At 41.3% G+C, this 16514-nt stretch overlaps 1 pseudogene; it reads left to right on the forward strand.

The window, feature by feature from the left end:
- Nucleotides 1-6549: 6549 nt before the first annotated feature.
- LOC120520065 lies at nt 6550-15141 on the forward strand (annotated as a pseudogene).
- Nucleotides 15142-16514: the final 1373 nt, after the last annotated feature.

The following is a 16514-nucleotide window of genomic DNA, read 5'->3' on the forward strand; positions in this document are numbered from 1 at the left end:
TAGTCGGGACATCAACAGTAATATTCAAATCCATCATTATAGAAAAGAAATGATCAGCACTCTCATTCCGTTTTCTTTTTCCCCACTCTGTTTCTTGTTGCTTTACATGTCTGTCTGTCTTTAACATAAAATAAGGGGCGACTTTTATAAGTTTACAAAGGAAGCAACTGAACTCACTACAAGAAATGCTGCACTGCAATGACTTTAAAGTACAGTGGAACCTCGGTTTGTGAGCATAATTGTTCGGAAACGTGCTCGCAATCCAAAGCACTTGTATATCAAAGCGAATTTCCCCATAAGAAATAATGGAAACTCAGATGATTCGTTCCACAACCCAAAACTATTCATATAAAAATGATTAATACAAAATATAAAGTAAAATACATAATACAAATTAACCTGCACTTTATCTTTAAAAAGAATCATGGCTGGTGTGAGTGAGTTTCTAAACTCATGTGGGATTCCACCCAACGGGAAGACACGCGGAAGAGCGTCCCAAAGCAATCGCAGTCTCCCAGCTGTAGCAGTTTGCGTATAAGCGCATCCAAAAGATCGCAGACATGCTATAAGCGCCTGTCGTCAATGGGTCATACAAGGAACATTATAAAGATCTCGCTACAATAAATAACAGCGCTGTTGCTGTTTCAAGCTGAATAAAGCTGGTGTTAAAGTACTGAGACTCAGCTTCGTGTTTTGGGGAGCAAGATGGGGACTCGCACTTCACAGCACGCACACACACAGTCACAATGCTGTAGTAAACAGTATACGCTCGTACGGATGTTGACTATATGAGTGAGGCACACAGACTCAGACGGAGAATAGCAGACAATTGCCAGAGAGAGAGAGAGAGAGACGACTGGACGAGCGAGCGAGATAAGAGAGAGAGAGAAGAACCATCAGCTCAGTTGTGTTTACATGACGCTCAGTAGACAAAGTATATCCATACTACTCATATTGCAAGACATCGCTCGTTTATCAAGTCAAAATTTATTAAAATTTTTGCTCGTCTTGCAAAACACTCGTAAACCAAGTTACTGTAAACCGAGGTTCCACTGTATTGTTTACTGATCTTTAGGTTATCACAGGTCATTTTGAAGACGTTTATTCAGAGCATCATATAAAAAATATATAAAGTGAATTGGAGTGTTTATCATAAAACTGCTAAAAGTAGACTACAATTACAGCCATAGCTAGATGAGAAATAAAACAAAAAAATAAATACAAATACACACCTGCTATGAGTGTGGAGGGCTGACTAGACCCGACTTCAGTCGAGTGTAATGTCTGACATTAGATGGTAATCTAACCTCACTCTCCAAAAATGTAATGCAGCTGAAATAAAGATTTGTAATTTAAATTCTGAAAGCCTTCATTTGCATAACCTTAGCAAGTCAGGGAGAGTTACAAGACCCTCTCATGATGTCAGTTGTGCAGTTTGACATCCCCAGTGACTCAGTCAGACTGCTCTAAGATTCACCTGTTGTAGGCCCGGACTCTTCTGTGTATCTGCGAGAGCTGACAATCAATGATGCCCTCCTCCACAAGTAAAAGGCATACAATGAGACTGCAAGTAAAGAAGGAAAGAGATGCTTGTCTTGTGCTTATCACACCAGCAGAGAATGGAGAAAAGAAAAAGAAAGGACTGAGATTACTGCAGAACTTGCCATACTCAGACACCAGGTATCACATTATTGGCTTTCAGAATGTGACACATGTCACTCGCAATACTTTGGAAATGAGAAACTGTGCTAAAATATATTTGAGTTGTGTATTTTGCCACCCCCTGCAATGTCCTGCTCAAGGTGACGAGATCCAACAACTGCAGTCATCAGGTTTGACTTCCCTCCTGACTACTTGTGTGGTGAGCCTCAGCTTAAGACAAGGACTATTTTGGATATAGTGTGTGTTTGTGTGTGTGTAAATATATATGTCCTAAATATCTGTGCGTATGTGTGAAAAAGGTTTGTGGACCACCGTGGTAATCCCGTATACTTGAAACAGTTATTTGAAAGCTACATGTATAGTATGGAAATTAGTTATAGAGTTATAGAGGATGCATACCAGTGTTGAAGCAAAGAACTGGATGGACTCACCTGGATGAACCTTCTCAAAGACACTGTGCACAAGTGGTGTGGTAGAGTGGTGATGGAGGAGACTCCAGTCCAGACAGCTAGTGGGTTATAGTCAGACACAAGCACAAGGCGGGTGCTCAAAACTGTCTACCATTGTCAACAGAATTATCAATGTCTGGCAGTTCAGAGCACCTTGTAGAGTAAGATGTCATCTCTGATACCTGACACCCTCAGCAGGACTGAAGACCCAGTGGGTCTCCTCTAAATGAACCACCAGAGAGAAGAGAAGAGTAATAACTCTAGCTCTGTCACCATCCCAACACTGAAGAAGGAGACCACCCTGAGCAGATGGGTAAGCTCCTGGCCAAATTCAGAGTGAATCCAATTGTCATTGTCACAAAAATGTTCAGTGGGTCTTGCATGTACTTCAATATATATAAAACATTTATAAGAAAATCTAAACAAAGCACACAGCAGCCTTATTGATCTCAACTTGTTGTTTGTAAATTTATTTAAATGGCGGTGCACGTGTGCCTGATGCTTAAGCCTGCCTGTACAAAGAACGGCACGGTGCTATGAGCAAACCTTTGTCACACATCACAGATATAACTTGTTAAAAAATAAAAATGTGATATCTGTCTCTTACATGAAGCAATAACAGAAAACGCTCCAACTTTCAAATTAGTTAATTTGAGTTAATTATCAGTCAAATCAAGGGTTCTGAGTTGCCTTGAAAGCTTCCTTATTATAATCTGTTCAGTTAGCCAATTAAAGGGGTCATTTTGCTTGACATTTTGATTGCATTCCTAATGGCTGACATGATACAACACCCTATTAAATCAGTTAACTAAATCACATCTGAATGTTACACTATGCATACTGAAACAAGCACCAAGATGGAAAGGCAAGACAAACACAGAATGGGAGATAAGTCCAGTAATGTGAGTATTTATTTTACAACAGATCTTAGTCTTCTAACTTCTTAAAATAAGAAAGTGTTCATTTTACCACAATTAAAACACATAGAGAAGCAGACTTAAAAATATAAGATTTTCTGCCATTTAGATGTTTTTAATGGTAGATGTGTTTTATTTCGTGAAGATGACTGATTTAATAGCTGATTTAGACATCCTGGAGCCGACATTACAGATACCATCAAAGATGAATGGCTCGATCCCAGTTCAGTTATGGGTTTAGAAGAGTCGGGTATAGAAAATGGATGGATGGATGAATGAATAGACTAACATCACAGTGTGACTGACTCTGCATTCAAAGGTACAATGAAAAATTATTTTCTGTTCACTTCATTATCCTGCTGCTTACAGTACCTGAAATACCAACACCACAATAGTCTGAGTGTGATTTACTGATGGTCAAATGCTTCTCTAACTTTAACGCAACTTCCACATCAAGTTTGTGTTTTATAAATCCCAAATTCTGCTTAAGAAATGGCTTACGCACGTTTCCAGGCCCAACAGTTGGTTGGTTTTCCTTCTAGGAGTCACAATGAATCCGAAAACACGAGAGAGAGAGAGACAGAGACTCCCATTTGACCCCTGAACACCTTTACCTTTAAATGCTCTTCTGGTTTATTACTAATATAAATGTACAGCTAAGTAAATTTGTACCAGTAAAAGGCAAGAGAGGCAGGCTTGTTAGTGCCCATTAGTCCCTCATATGCAGGATTCATTAAGCCAACTGTTCAGAGAACAACAAGACAACTTTAATAATCACCTAACATACTAAAGAGGCACTGCAGCCAGGGGGCTTGTTCTTCAAGAAGTCCAAACTTATCATGAAAATGACCCCAAAAGCCAACTCTGGCAATTGTGCCTCATCTTCACCACTGCTGTGTGTGCATTTTGATTGGCTGAGAGATGACGTGAAAAATAGGAGGCCAACCTGATTGGATGCATCAACATCACATGACATTGAATTGACACTCACCTCACTCTTCAAATGTGGGAGCAGCCGACCAGCAGCACCTCAGTAATCAGATATAAACTGACAGGAAGATCCTGTGACTTCACTATTTCAGTTTAGTTCAGTTTATTTTGTCTGTCGCTCTTCGTGGAGTGCAGGCTCAGAGTGCTGTAATGAGTTCACAGGTTAAACACAATTATAGATGTCACAAAAACATTACGCACACACATACACTGATGAAAGAGCTGGGGCGTTAAAGTTGGAAAAAAAAAACATTTACTGCTGGAGCAAAAGTTGGTTGTGATGTGCGCCAGTAGCTCCACTCCTGTTTAGGACAAGTTGGCATTGTCCCATTTGGCTTGGCATTCTGTGGCACACAAGGCCTGATAATCAGAATAAGAAGAGGAGCAGAAAGCCGACTGCACTACCACCACCTGAACAGTAAAAAGAAGGGCAAAACTGCGACTCAACCAGCATTGTAGTCATCTGAGTCATCTGAAAATGAAGACACAATTCAAGGATCAGCGGACATGTCTGTGGAGACACCTTCACACAACAATGGAACCCAAAAGGACATTCATGGTTTAGGCTTAAAACCCCAAACTGAACTCTGGTTAAATCTGATGAGCAAATAAAGCACTGGATCTGTAACTGGAAAGGACCTTTGATTCAGTTTGATCACCACAGGCTGCTGTTTCTTTTAAAGTCAGGTATGGACATTTCTTTTGGAGCAGGAAGCTGACCCACACTATAGTGATCAAGACAGCTGTGATCTTTGAACCTTGGAGATCAGAGCTCATTCAGTGAGCTTTGTGGTCAGTGATTGAGTGTCTTGTTAATCATCTTGTTGATTTGGTGGTCCTGTCTTGAAGTGATAGATCTGACCGAACAAACCACACTGGCCATCACAGTCTTGTAGAACATGTAAAGAATGTCACAACTCATATTAAAGGAGCACAGTCTGCTCAGTAAAAAGTGTCTGCTCTGCCCTTTATTATGTACAGCAGCTCCACTGTGTTATGAGACCAGTCCAGCATGTCACTGATGTTATTCTCTCACATTTACTGTGTGAATAGATGAGCCCACTAGTTAGGACTGAGAAAGGTGGTCATGTCATACTGAGTTCTGATGCCTGAGCCTCCATCACACCTGCATCTCTGAATTTTCATCTTTTCTCTTTCCATTTCAGGTTTAACACAGAGGTTTCCTAAAGTAATCCAAACCTTCTCTCATGAGGATCTCCTCAAGATCACAGAGTTCTACATGCCCCACCTGGCTTATGTGATTGAATACGACATCAGGACTATCCTGCAGAACCTGGCCACCAAGAATATCCTCACCAACGATGAAGCCAAGGTAGGCAGGTCTCCCTGTCAGTAACAGGTACAGGAGCTGAGCAGAGAAGGTGAGCTCAGGAGAATCATCTGAGACTGCCTGACCCTCCATAGCAGGTCTTTCTGTTATTGTGAGGTCATCAGACCCTACTGACCACTCTGCTCTGCTCCCCCAGTGGTCTTTTTTAAACTAGCCCTTTGGTCACCCGCTTGTCTTTCAGAGATTCAAAGCCAAAGAAAAAGTCTGAGGGGAGAGCAGGTGTGGAGTCCTTCATCAGTGACATAATGAAGATGGAGAGTGTGGTACTGGTGAGCATGTGGGAGGCGCTGGCTGAAGAACTTGTGAGATTTCCATCACCAAACATGACAAAAATACTGAAGGAGGTGACAGAGGGAGGTGAGTTAATGGAGTCTTGAGAGAGAGCAAAACAACGAATGTCTAGAAATTACAAAAGGAAACAAAGTAAGAGACACAGGAGCACAAAACACAGCATTACTGTCTGTAGCCCACTGGACACACAACTGTCAGGTCCGTTCCTTATACCGAGATGCCTGATTGTTGGCCATCGATGCCAACACTTCCTCCAGTTTCCCTCATTTTCTCTTTTTTGTGTCTATTAAAATCTTTAAAGGGGTTAGTGGTCCTACCATATTATTTAGTAACTGGTGTGCTATTGTCACCTATGTGCCACCTGTCGTGACTGCACATTTGACTAGCATGTCTCCTCTTCTACACTTTATAAGCCTACACTTACAGCCCAGGATGATCAGTAATAATATTTTCTTTTTCTTTACTTTAACAGGATGTCACATATTTTGTTGTTTTCTGACACCCCTGATGTCGATGTGTGTAAATGTTAGCTTTAGATGCCACCAGATGCCCACCTCATGCTCATCCATGTTTGTATTTTCAGATGTTTCCCCCTCAAATCCCCATGAAGCTTGTTGTTCTCCTGAGGCCTCAGTAAAGAGTCCCTGCTCTCCACTTTGCCTCCTGCTCTCCTCAGCATGATAAACACACAATATGTCTGCTGTTCCTAATACTGTCTGGTGTGTCATTTTCTTGGTCTTTTTTCCTGGACAATTAATTGCAGACCTCTCAATATGGACACACATTGCTAGTTTGTTCTTTACTTTCAGATGTTAACTCTTCATTGTTGCCAGACAAAGTGCACCTTCATTTTTGATATTTTCCTGGTTGTATACCTCACTGTGTACTTCTGTATACTTTTGTTAATCTTCCTCTTTACTGCTGTAACTGACTCTTCTTGTTATCTCACCAGGACCAGACCTCTTGATGAACATTCAGGCCAGTCTCCAGCCCACTCCCATTGATGATGGTATTAAAGGTAAGCCACTGGTCTTGTGTCTCCAGTCATCAGCTCCTCCAGGACACTGCTCCTCAGTCAGAACAATTGTGATGAGATCAGGCCATTCATCTCAAAAAGCTCACTAATCTTATTCAATATTTTTCAAAATAACTGTCAGCTGTTGAAGGGTCCAATAGTCCACACTTTTTCCTTGTGTCTGTTGATCTCTTTCTGGAGAAAAATGTTAACATCTGTGTTGTCCATCTAATATAATAAAATTCATCCACCATGGAAATTACTTTCATAACGTTAAAAAAGTAATTTATGACATCTTCATCTGCCTCTGTTTAAGCTGAAAAGGTTCAACTCCTTCAGTCTCTCCTTACAGTGCAGACCTCTTAGTCCTGAATCAGCCTTGTTGATCTTCTCTGGACTTTCTTTAGCGCTGAAACAGACTTTATGTGCCTGAAGATCAAAACTGCACACAACACTCCAGATGAGGTGTCACCAGTGTGTCATAAAGCTTTAATATAACCTAACGTGACTTGTGCTCCACATGGGGGCGCTATATGACCTGGCATCCTTCTAGCCTTATTCATGGCCTCTGTCCACTGTCTTTATGTAATAATGATCATTTCATTACAATTCCAGGGCCATTCTTCTTTCAAGTTTCAGACCTCTAACTGTGTATTTTAATCTAAAATGTTTACTTCCTACATGTAACACATAAAACATTAATTTACATTAAATCTCATCAGCCACATTTCTGCCCAAACCTCTATGCTCTCCAGATCACGCTGATTCTGCATTATCTACCAATACACCCAGTTTGTTATCTTTGTCAAAGTGAAGTGTCTGATCATTTTTTTTATTAAAAAGAGCATCACCCCCAACACTGACCCCTGAGGGACACCAATGTTAATGTGATCAAGTTCTGATAAGGTTCCTCTCCTCAAAATCTTTTGCTTCTTGTGTATGATTAAATTCTCTACCTATAGACAGACTGTGCTTTTTATTCTTTTACACATATCTTGTCTGCTTTTGTTGCTTCATCTTATAATTTCACCTCACCAGTGAGACATGATCTCCTCATCTAAACCCGCTGACTTTTCACTGACACTCCTGTTCTTCACATGTGCTGCTGTGATCCAGTGATCCCAAGGACTTCAATTGCTCATACATCATGAAGAACTCTGAGAGGCTGGCCCTCAAACAGCTCTAACCCCTGCTTTGAGAACATCTCATTCCTCTGCAGTTTGCTTATCAGACACATGTAGGTGTTGAGGATGCTCTGATCTCCATGCTCCACAGAGTCTACTCCCACTTGAAAAACTGGCATCACAGTCCGCATTATGTTGTTTGATTTATCCAGTATCTTTAACACCATTTTGCCTCATTGATTGGGGAAAAAGCTCAAGACTTTGCATTTTGATTCCCCACAGTCTCCTGGATCACAGACTACCTGACCAATAGACAGCGGTTTGTGTGGCTGAGGGACTGTGTGTCAGAAATGGTGGTGTGAAATACTGGAGTACTTCAGGGAGCTGTTCTGTCTTCCTTCCTGTTTACTCTTGCCACGTACAGAAATTCTCAGATGACTCCTCCATAATAGGCTGCATTACTAACTGAAATGATTCGAGTACAGAAGCCTTATGGAGGACCTTGTCGTGTGGTGAAGGAAGAAACCACATGTGGCTCAGATGATTTAAGATACAGAGTTCTAAACATTCACTCGTTACGTCTATAAACTCCTGTCCTTATCTTCTGTTATTTGTAAGGTCAGCCCAGTTAATGTTCAGGTAATTAAAGCCCTCCACAACTATAAAATCCCCTTGAAACTGGTGTTTTAATATTATTAAATAATGTAAATTGAAACTATTGATATCATTAGGTGGTCTGTAACAAACTCTAAATATGAGGCCTTGATTTTTAATGCTGTCTTGTCGTACCAAACATCCTCACTAAGCTGTGGCTCACCGTCTAACTGTAGACACTTAACATTTAAATTGTGTTTTATATACATGGTGACTCCCACACCTTTGTAATCAACATCTTTCATGAACAAAGGGCCTGAGTTTCCTCGTAAGCTTGCATATTCTAATCTTTCTAGTTAGCCAATAAAGGGGTCATTTTGCTTACCTTCTCCCTACTGCTATCTTCTTCTATAATACGCTACTGTGGCTGTTCGTTTGTCTGTCTAGGATTTTAAATCACCTGCAGCTCACAAACCGTTTCACCTGTTGACCTGAAATTTGGTACACATATACTACGTGACGTCTACTCTCTGCTTTCTGCGTGATGATTGTACCTCCATGGTTATATCTCTTTTATTTTAATTTTATTGTAGAATCAACTCTCAGCTGTAGCCAGCAGGTCAGCCGTGTGGCACAGGCGCCGTTCTCATTCCCTACCACCTTCGCCATCACTTCCCTATCTCTTCATATCTTAAATCATTCTTGAGGCAGACTGAAGTGCCAGCTTAAGTGAAAAATTAAGGAAAATGTACTAAGTAATTGCAACACAAACACTGACTTAATCAGTTTTAATGTGAAAAGATGTCGACTAAAGAAGAGATGAAGTGGGCCGCTAGGGTGGAAAAGAAGAGCTGCTCAGGAAGCAGCAAGCGCATCAACCTCTGAGCAAATGAATGATAAATGTACAGAGAAAGAAAGAGGACGAAAACCAGCAATGCTCAAGTCAAGTGTAGTCACTGTGCGTTACTGGGAATATTATACATGCAGTGGATTCCAGGCATATTCAGACCCCTTCAATTTCTGCGCATTTTATTTTGTTATAGATTTAATTTGAAATGGAGAAATTGGCCATTTCTGCACTTCATTGTACATTCAATAACCCTTAACGAGAAAGTGACATCATGATTTAGCAAAAATATTCCAAATCAAAACTGAGATCTTTTATTCCTAGACCTCTTTAGACCTTTTGCTGTGACACACCAAATTGTGCTCAGGTGCCTCTTGTTTGCCTTCATTCTCCTTGAGATGTTTCAAGAACTTGATTATAGTCCACCTGTAGCCCCTGAATTGATTGGATGTCCTTCAGAAAGGCACACGTGTCCCTGTATATAGAAGATTCAACAAATCACACTGAATATCAGGACAAAAACAAGCCATGATTACAAGGAACTCTCTGTACAATCAAGTTGTGGTGAAACATGGAATGAAATAAAGGGATAAAACCATTTATAAAGCTTTGAGTGTCACATGAGGACAATGGCCACACTTATTGTGTAATGGAAGAAGTCTAAAATACCAGGGGCCTCATGCATAATGTCATGCATAGGATTCACTCTATAACATGGCTTAAGAACAAAAGTGGAAATGTGCATATGCAGAAAACAATCCAGATGCACAAATCTGTGCGTTAACCAGCTTCCATGACTTCTGCTCCAAAAATCCCGGTCAACGTGAAAAGTAACGGACGTGCATGCACCTGCTGCCACCCCCAAACTCCTCCCAGAATTACTCCTCTTTGAGTATGCAAATGAATATTAATAGCTCTTAAGCTCAGCAATCTGTGAAAAGAAAATGGCAAAAGAAAGGGGTGAATAAAAGAATTTCAGTGAATACTAAGTGGAGGCAAAGAAAAACATACTATTTGTTGATTTAAACAGTGGTAAAAACAACTAAAAGAAGTTGATCAAATGACATAGAGTGTCGGGGAAACTTGAAAGTTCAAATTCAGAAAGTTGCACAGTGCCCAAAATAAAAAGAAGTTGTCACATATCAAAGTCAGCGTGAAAAGGCGAGTCGTAGCCCACCATCTGAGTGTCATATGAAAGCTTATTAGGTACAGAGAAAAATAAATAAATAAATAAGCACACAGTGGGAAAAAGCTTGAAATGTCAACTTTAATCTCGAAATTTCCACTTTAATCACATAGTTTATTTTGTCATTAAAGTAGAACATCATAAACTTCATCTTATAATTGTTTAATTTACTAGTTTGTCAAATCCCACCGTAACTAAAGTAGCACATTAAATTTTATTTTAGATTTAATCTTCTATGTGTTCTGTGTGTGAATCACTACGTGCTTCCTAAACCAGCTTTCTCTTCCTCTGAAAGGACACAGAATCCATTACATTCATGATATTACAGCTCTTTGAATAATTAAAATATTGAGATGTATACGTGATATCATTTTCATGATGATATGAGTTAACGCATGTTATTAAACATGGGAACACGGTGCCGCAGTGATAGTGATGAGCTGGTGCCCTGTCCAGAGATTATTCCTGCCTCACTCAAGATGCTTGCTGCACTGTGCGTGAACTTCGATGAAATACTTTATTGTAGTAGTACTGTCTCTTTCAAACATACTAACCTCCAATTCCTGTCCTTCCTTTTCTTTCTCTAATGGCCACACAATCAGCTCTGTAATAGACATTAAGCCATCTGTAAGCTTACAACGACAATCGATTCTTCAAAACTTTTAAGGAACACTGAAATATCTTTGTAGTACATGTTTAATTATTCTATCCATCTATCCTTCTAGTGTCGCCAGTCCCAGCAAGAACACAGCAGAAGGCAGGAACAATCCGTGAACGGGCGCCAGCTTCTCGCTAGCGCTGTGGCACCATGTCCTCACATATTTAATTATTAACAATATAGATTTATGAAGTTAAAGTTTTATCTGAATAATGTAATAAACATATTTTGCTGCATTTCATCTGAAAATGATATCGTCACCATATGTAATTACGCTTTATAAAGAGACTCAGGTTGTGTAATATTATAACTGTATCATAAGTTTACAGTGAGGTAATTGTCCTTATATGTACAAACAGTTCTACAAGGAGCACTTGAACTGATTGAGTGCATTTGTAGTTCTTGGGATGAAACTGTTTCTGAACTGCGAGGTCCGTACAGGAAAGGCTCTGAAGCGTTTGCCGTATGAGAGCAGTTCAAATAGCTTAATGGCTGAGGCAGCGTGTGCTTGATGCTGTATCCCAATAATTCTCTTTCCGATCAGCTGCTGTAGATTTGTTATTCCAGACTCAGATACAGTGATATAAATACTCTGAGTATTACAGTGAGAGGAACAACGCTAAAGCAGCTATGGTATTTGAAATAGTTTGGCCATTTTGTGGACCAAAATATTGTTACAGGTTAATTAAAATCAGATGCCTTAAACTAATAAACAATATTAATTTCAGTGTAAAGCTGCATCAGGGATGTGGATCTAAAAATAAAGGGAAACCACACAGGAACAGTCGCACTGCTTTGACACGTTGGGTGCTGCCAGTTTGCAAAACCGAGTGGAGAACTTGCGTACACAAGGGTTTGAGCTGGCATGAAAATGTGCATGGCTTTACCCAAGTTTAGATTTTATACATCGTGATTTGAGCGTAGAAATGGGCTTACATAACATTTTTGTGCGTACACACCGTTTATACATGAGGCCCCAGGACTCTTCTTGAAGACTTTTCAATCCATCCACAATGAGTAGCTGGGCAGGAAGGGCCTTGGTCAAGGAGGTGACCAACAATACAGCAATCACTCTTAGAACTTCAGAAGTCCTCTGCTAAGATGGGAGAACCTGACAGAAGGATATCCATCGCAGCAGCACTCCATCAATCAGGCGTGTTTGGGAGATTTCCTAGATGGAAGCCCCTGTTAAGCAAAAGGCATATAAAGAACTCTGAGAGGGTGAGGATAAAGGGTCTCTGGTCTGGGGAGACAAAAACTGAACTCTTTGAGCAGAACTCCAAGCACTTTGTCTGTCAAAGACCAGGCGCTGTTCATTAGCTGTCTAATACAATCCTATGGTGAAGGTTGGTGGTGACAGCATCTTGATATGAGGGTACAGGGACAGGGAGACTGGCCAGAATTGAGGGGATAAGGAATGAAGCCAAATCCAGAGAGGTCAATGAAGAAAACCTGCTGCAGAGATCATTCCATCTGAGACTGGGATAACTTTTCAATGAATAAAGTCCACAACACAAAAATGTGGCTTCTGGACAAGTTTCTGAGTGTCCTTGAGTGGGCCAACCAAACCTCAGTCTTACACCCCATACAACATGTGTGGAGAGTCCTGAAGATGGCAGTTTACAAACACTTACCATCTACCAGGAATAATGGGATAAACCCAACAAATCCAGGTGTGAAAAGCTTATAGAGACTTAGCAAGAAGATTTGAAGCTGGAAATGCTTCTTCAAAGTATTTAGTTAAGTGGCTAAACACTTGCATTAATGAGAGATTACACTTTTCTGAAAACATGTTTTCACTTTGTCATTATGGGTTATTCACTGTTGCTGGAAAGGCAAAAATGTCAAATGTATTTATTTAAAATTAAATCTGTAACATAGTAAAATTTGCAGAAAGGGATGGAGTCAGAATACTTTCTCGGTCCACTGTTTGTTCAGTTACACAGAACTACTCATGCAGTTTTTTTTTTTTCATTGCATTTAAGGCCAGTGATTTAAATGTATTACTCAATTATCTTTGACTCTATGAGTAGAAACTTCTGAATGGTTTCTGTATTTGTTTTTACACTGTTGTGGGTATCCATTTATGTGAAACCAGGCCTGTCCTAACCTCCCTGCTACCCTCTCTCCCTCACCCTGATCTTTGAGTTATCTACTTATATGTCCCACCTAACACCCCCACATTGGTGTCCCTCCTGATCAAATAATACATCTCTATCAAGTCATCCCAATGCCCCATAAACCTGTGCCCTTCTATCCTACCCCATGATGAGACATGCATTTCAACTTTCTAATCCCCTCAGTCTTATATGGACTGAAAAGTCAGAACTTCAGAGAAGACCACCATGTCAGTTCCACTCCTAGTTTGGCACTTAACTCCTTGATTGTCAAAGTGCCACTCTGCCCACACATTTGTCTTGTGTTCCAGTATGGCCAATGATAACTAAACTACACACTCTTGCCAGCAGCCTGTTCACCCTTCCAAGGAGGTGTCCCAACTGTCCATCAGGTAGTACACCCTACAAGAGTCTGACCACACAAGAACACAAACCTAAATCTCAATCCCTGTAGAGACTGACTCCTGTACTTTCACTACGTTTGTCTTTCTGGGGTGACTGGTTTTCAGTTGACCTGCTGGGGCTCCTCCACCACAGAATTGTCAGAGTCACCGTCAAGCTCCACAAAGACCTGACAATGGTTGGTACATTCCAGCTCTGGGTGGGAGCCCTTGGCCAGTGTGCACCTGTAGCCTTGTGTGTACTGCATGTCCAACAATGACACACCTGTTTCTACCTGTCTGCTTGAAGTTTCCTCTGAGGATCACGCTATCCCACCTGGGCAAGATCTGTAATCTCCTACTGGACCATAGGTTAGCCACCTCCTCAAGTTCAGTGACCCTGACTGCAAGGTGCTGATCAGCTGGCATCTCCCAAACATCAAAATCAGCCTACAAAAAGTATTTTTTTTTTCTTTCTCACAAGTTCTCTTTATCACTTTCAGGCCTCCATGAGACACACAGAGATGGTGTGTCTGAATCCACAAGAACTCTGGAGGATCAGGCTTGTCTTAGTGATCCACGCACCAGAGCTGTGGGCTTTGAGACTCGATACACAGAGCTGATGGTCATTGATCAGTACAAAAGAACCTACAGTGAGAGGCACCATGAACTTGAGAAGATGGGGAGAACTCATGCAGAGCTAATAGAGGAGCGGACAAAAGAGAAATGTGAGCGAATCTGGACTGAGCAGCTTTTAGGAGGAGTCCAGGAAGTGAGACAGACCCTCACATTGTAATAGTCAGTGGGGTGGCTGGAATTGGGAAGACCACCATGGTCCAGAAGATCATGTTTGACTGGGCCAGAGGCACTCAGTACCAGAGGTTTGCATTTGTGTTTCTATTTAAATTCAGGGAGCTCAAACTACTAGACACAGAGACAGAGCCACAGATGTCTCTGATCAGGCTGATTGAAAGGCACTATAAATATCTCAGTGACCCGAGACTGAGGGAAATCCTTCAGAAACCTGAATCTCTCCTCTTTATATTTGATGGACTGGATGAGTACAAACACAAACTGGACTTCACACCCAGGAAGCTCTCCTCAAACCCAGATGACTACTTCCCTGTCCACATCCTGGTCACCAGTTTGGTCACAAGGACATTACTGAAGGGCTGCACAGTCCTAATAACAACCAGACCAACAGCCATGGAGTCCCTGGACATGGAGAGTGTTGATCGATTTGCAGAGATCCTGGGGTTCTTCCCTGAACAAAGGCTGATGTACTTTAAGAAGTTCTTTGGTGATGCTGATCAGGGCTCTGAGGCTTTTCAGTACGTGGAGGAGAACGCCATCCTGTACACCATGTGCTTCAACCCCTCGTACTGCTGGATTATCTGCACTGTGCTGAAGAGCCACTTCATGACACCTGAAGAAGAGCGAGGAGCTGCCCCCAGAACTGTCACTGAGCTCTTTGTGATGTTTCTTCACAACATCCTCACCAATCACAAGAGAGAAGCCAAAGACCAGTGGGGATTCTGATCAAACTAGGAAAAATAGCTTATTACGGAGTGGCTAATAGAACTCTTGTGTTTTATGACAAGATGGAGATGTCCACCTTTGGTCTCCGGCCAGTCCTGTCCTCTCCATTCCTCTCTGGGTTCCTCAAAGAAATCCTTCAGAGAGAAAGCACTCTGGAGCACACGACTTACACATTCTACCACCTCACCCTGCAGGAGTTCATGGCCGCCTGCTCCTTCTACCTCGATCCATCAGGAGGCATCGAGGAGCTGCTTGAGAAGTTGGACTCATGTAAAGATGGCCGGTTTGAGATTCTCACTCGATTTTTAGCAGGACTGGCCAGATATTCTGTGTTTAAAACACTGGGGGGAGTCCTGGGGGAGTTTGAGAGGAAGACAGCAAAGAAGATACTGGAGTGGGTGAAGCAGAAAGCAGAAGAGACACTACGGGCGAGATAAAAGTGAAGCTCTGGAGTGTGTCATGGCTCTATGAGACTCAGAATAAGAGATTAATCAGAGATGCCATTGGGAAGGATTTAAAGATGGACTTTAGTGAGATGACTTTATCTCCTCTGGACTGTGCTGTGCTGGGCTCTGTCATCAGCTGCTGTGGAGAACTTGAGGAGCTCAACCTGTCAAACACAGAGCTCACCTCAGAGTGCATCATGAGACTGGCGCCGGGGCTCATCTGCTGCAGACGTGTCAAGTGAGTAATAAAACCTTCATGAGTTTAGTTTGACTGTCTGTGGACACTGAGGGTGACATTAGTGTGTCCATCAGGGGTGTCAGGCCTACAAATAGACGAGGGTCCATGTCAGAACATACACTGCTGAGTGTCACAGTGGCACCTAAAAGACACAACAGCAGCTAAATAACAACAGAAATCAAATAATAATTTATATAGAAATTCACTATTAGACCCTCTTTGTTGAGAAATGAGAAAAGTACAACTGATTAGAAAGTTCTAGAAAAGTCACTTTTATGTTATTGTTAGATATTTCTGTGCACTGAAAGACTGTTTTGTAATTTTTGTAGTGTGTTATTTTTAAAACAATTTTTATTAATAGCTGCAAGAATTAATAACTTTAATCACAATAAGTTAATTACAAATCTGTAGAATGTTCAGTTTTGCAATAATGAGAATCTCCATCATGGAGAATGTGAAAGAGCAAACGCACCTCAGTGTCCAAAGAACAGCGACAAGTGACGGGACTCAACCTGTGTGGGGTCTTCATTGATAAATAAACTGTAGCATGTACCGTGGCAGGAGATAAGCAAGCAAAACACTCCTTAGCCCCCCAGTAGATGTCATCAGGCAGGTGACAGGGTCAGACACTGGTCAGAGATGGCACAATTACTAATTAAGACAAATATAGCAACAGACGCATTGCATTCAAAAATAAAGATCATGTTAAT

The sequence above is a fragment of the Polypterus senegalus genome, unplaced genomic scaffold, assembly GCF_016835505.1.
Source record: "Polypterus senegalus isolate Bchr_013 unplaced genomic scaffold, ASM1683550v1 scaffold_4970, whole genome shotgun sequence".
Lineage (NCBI taxonomy): Eukaryota > Metazoa > Chordata > Cladistia > Polypteriformes > Polypteridae > Polypterus > Polypterus senegalus.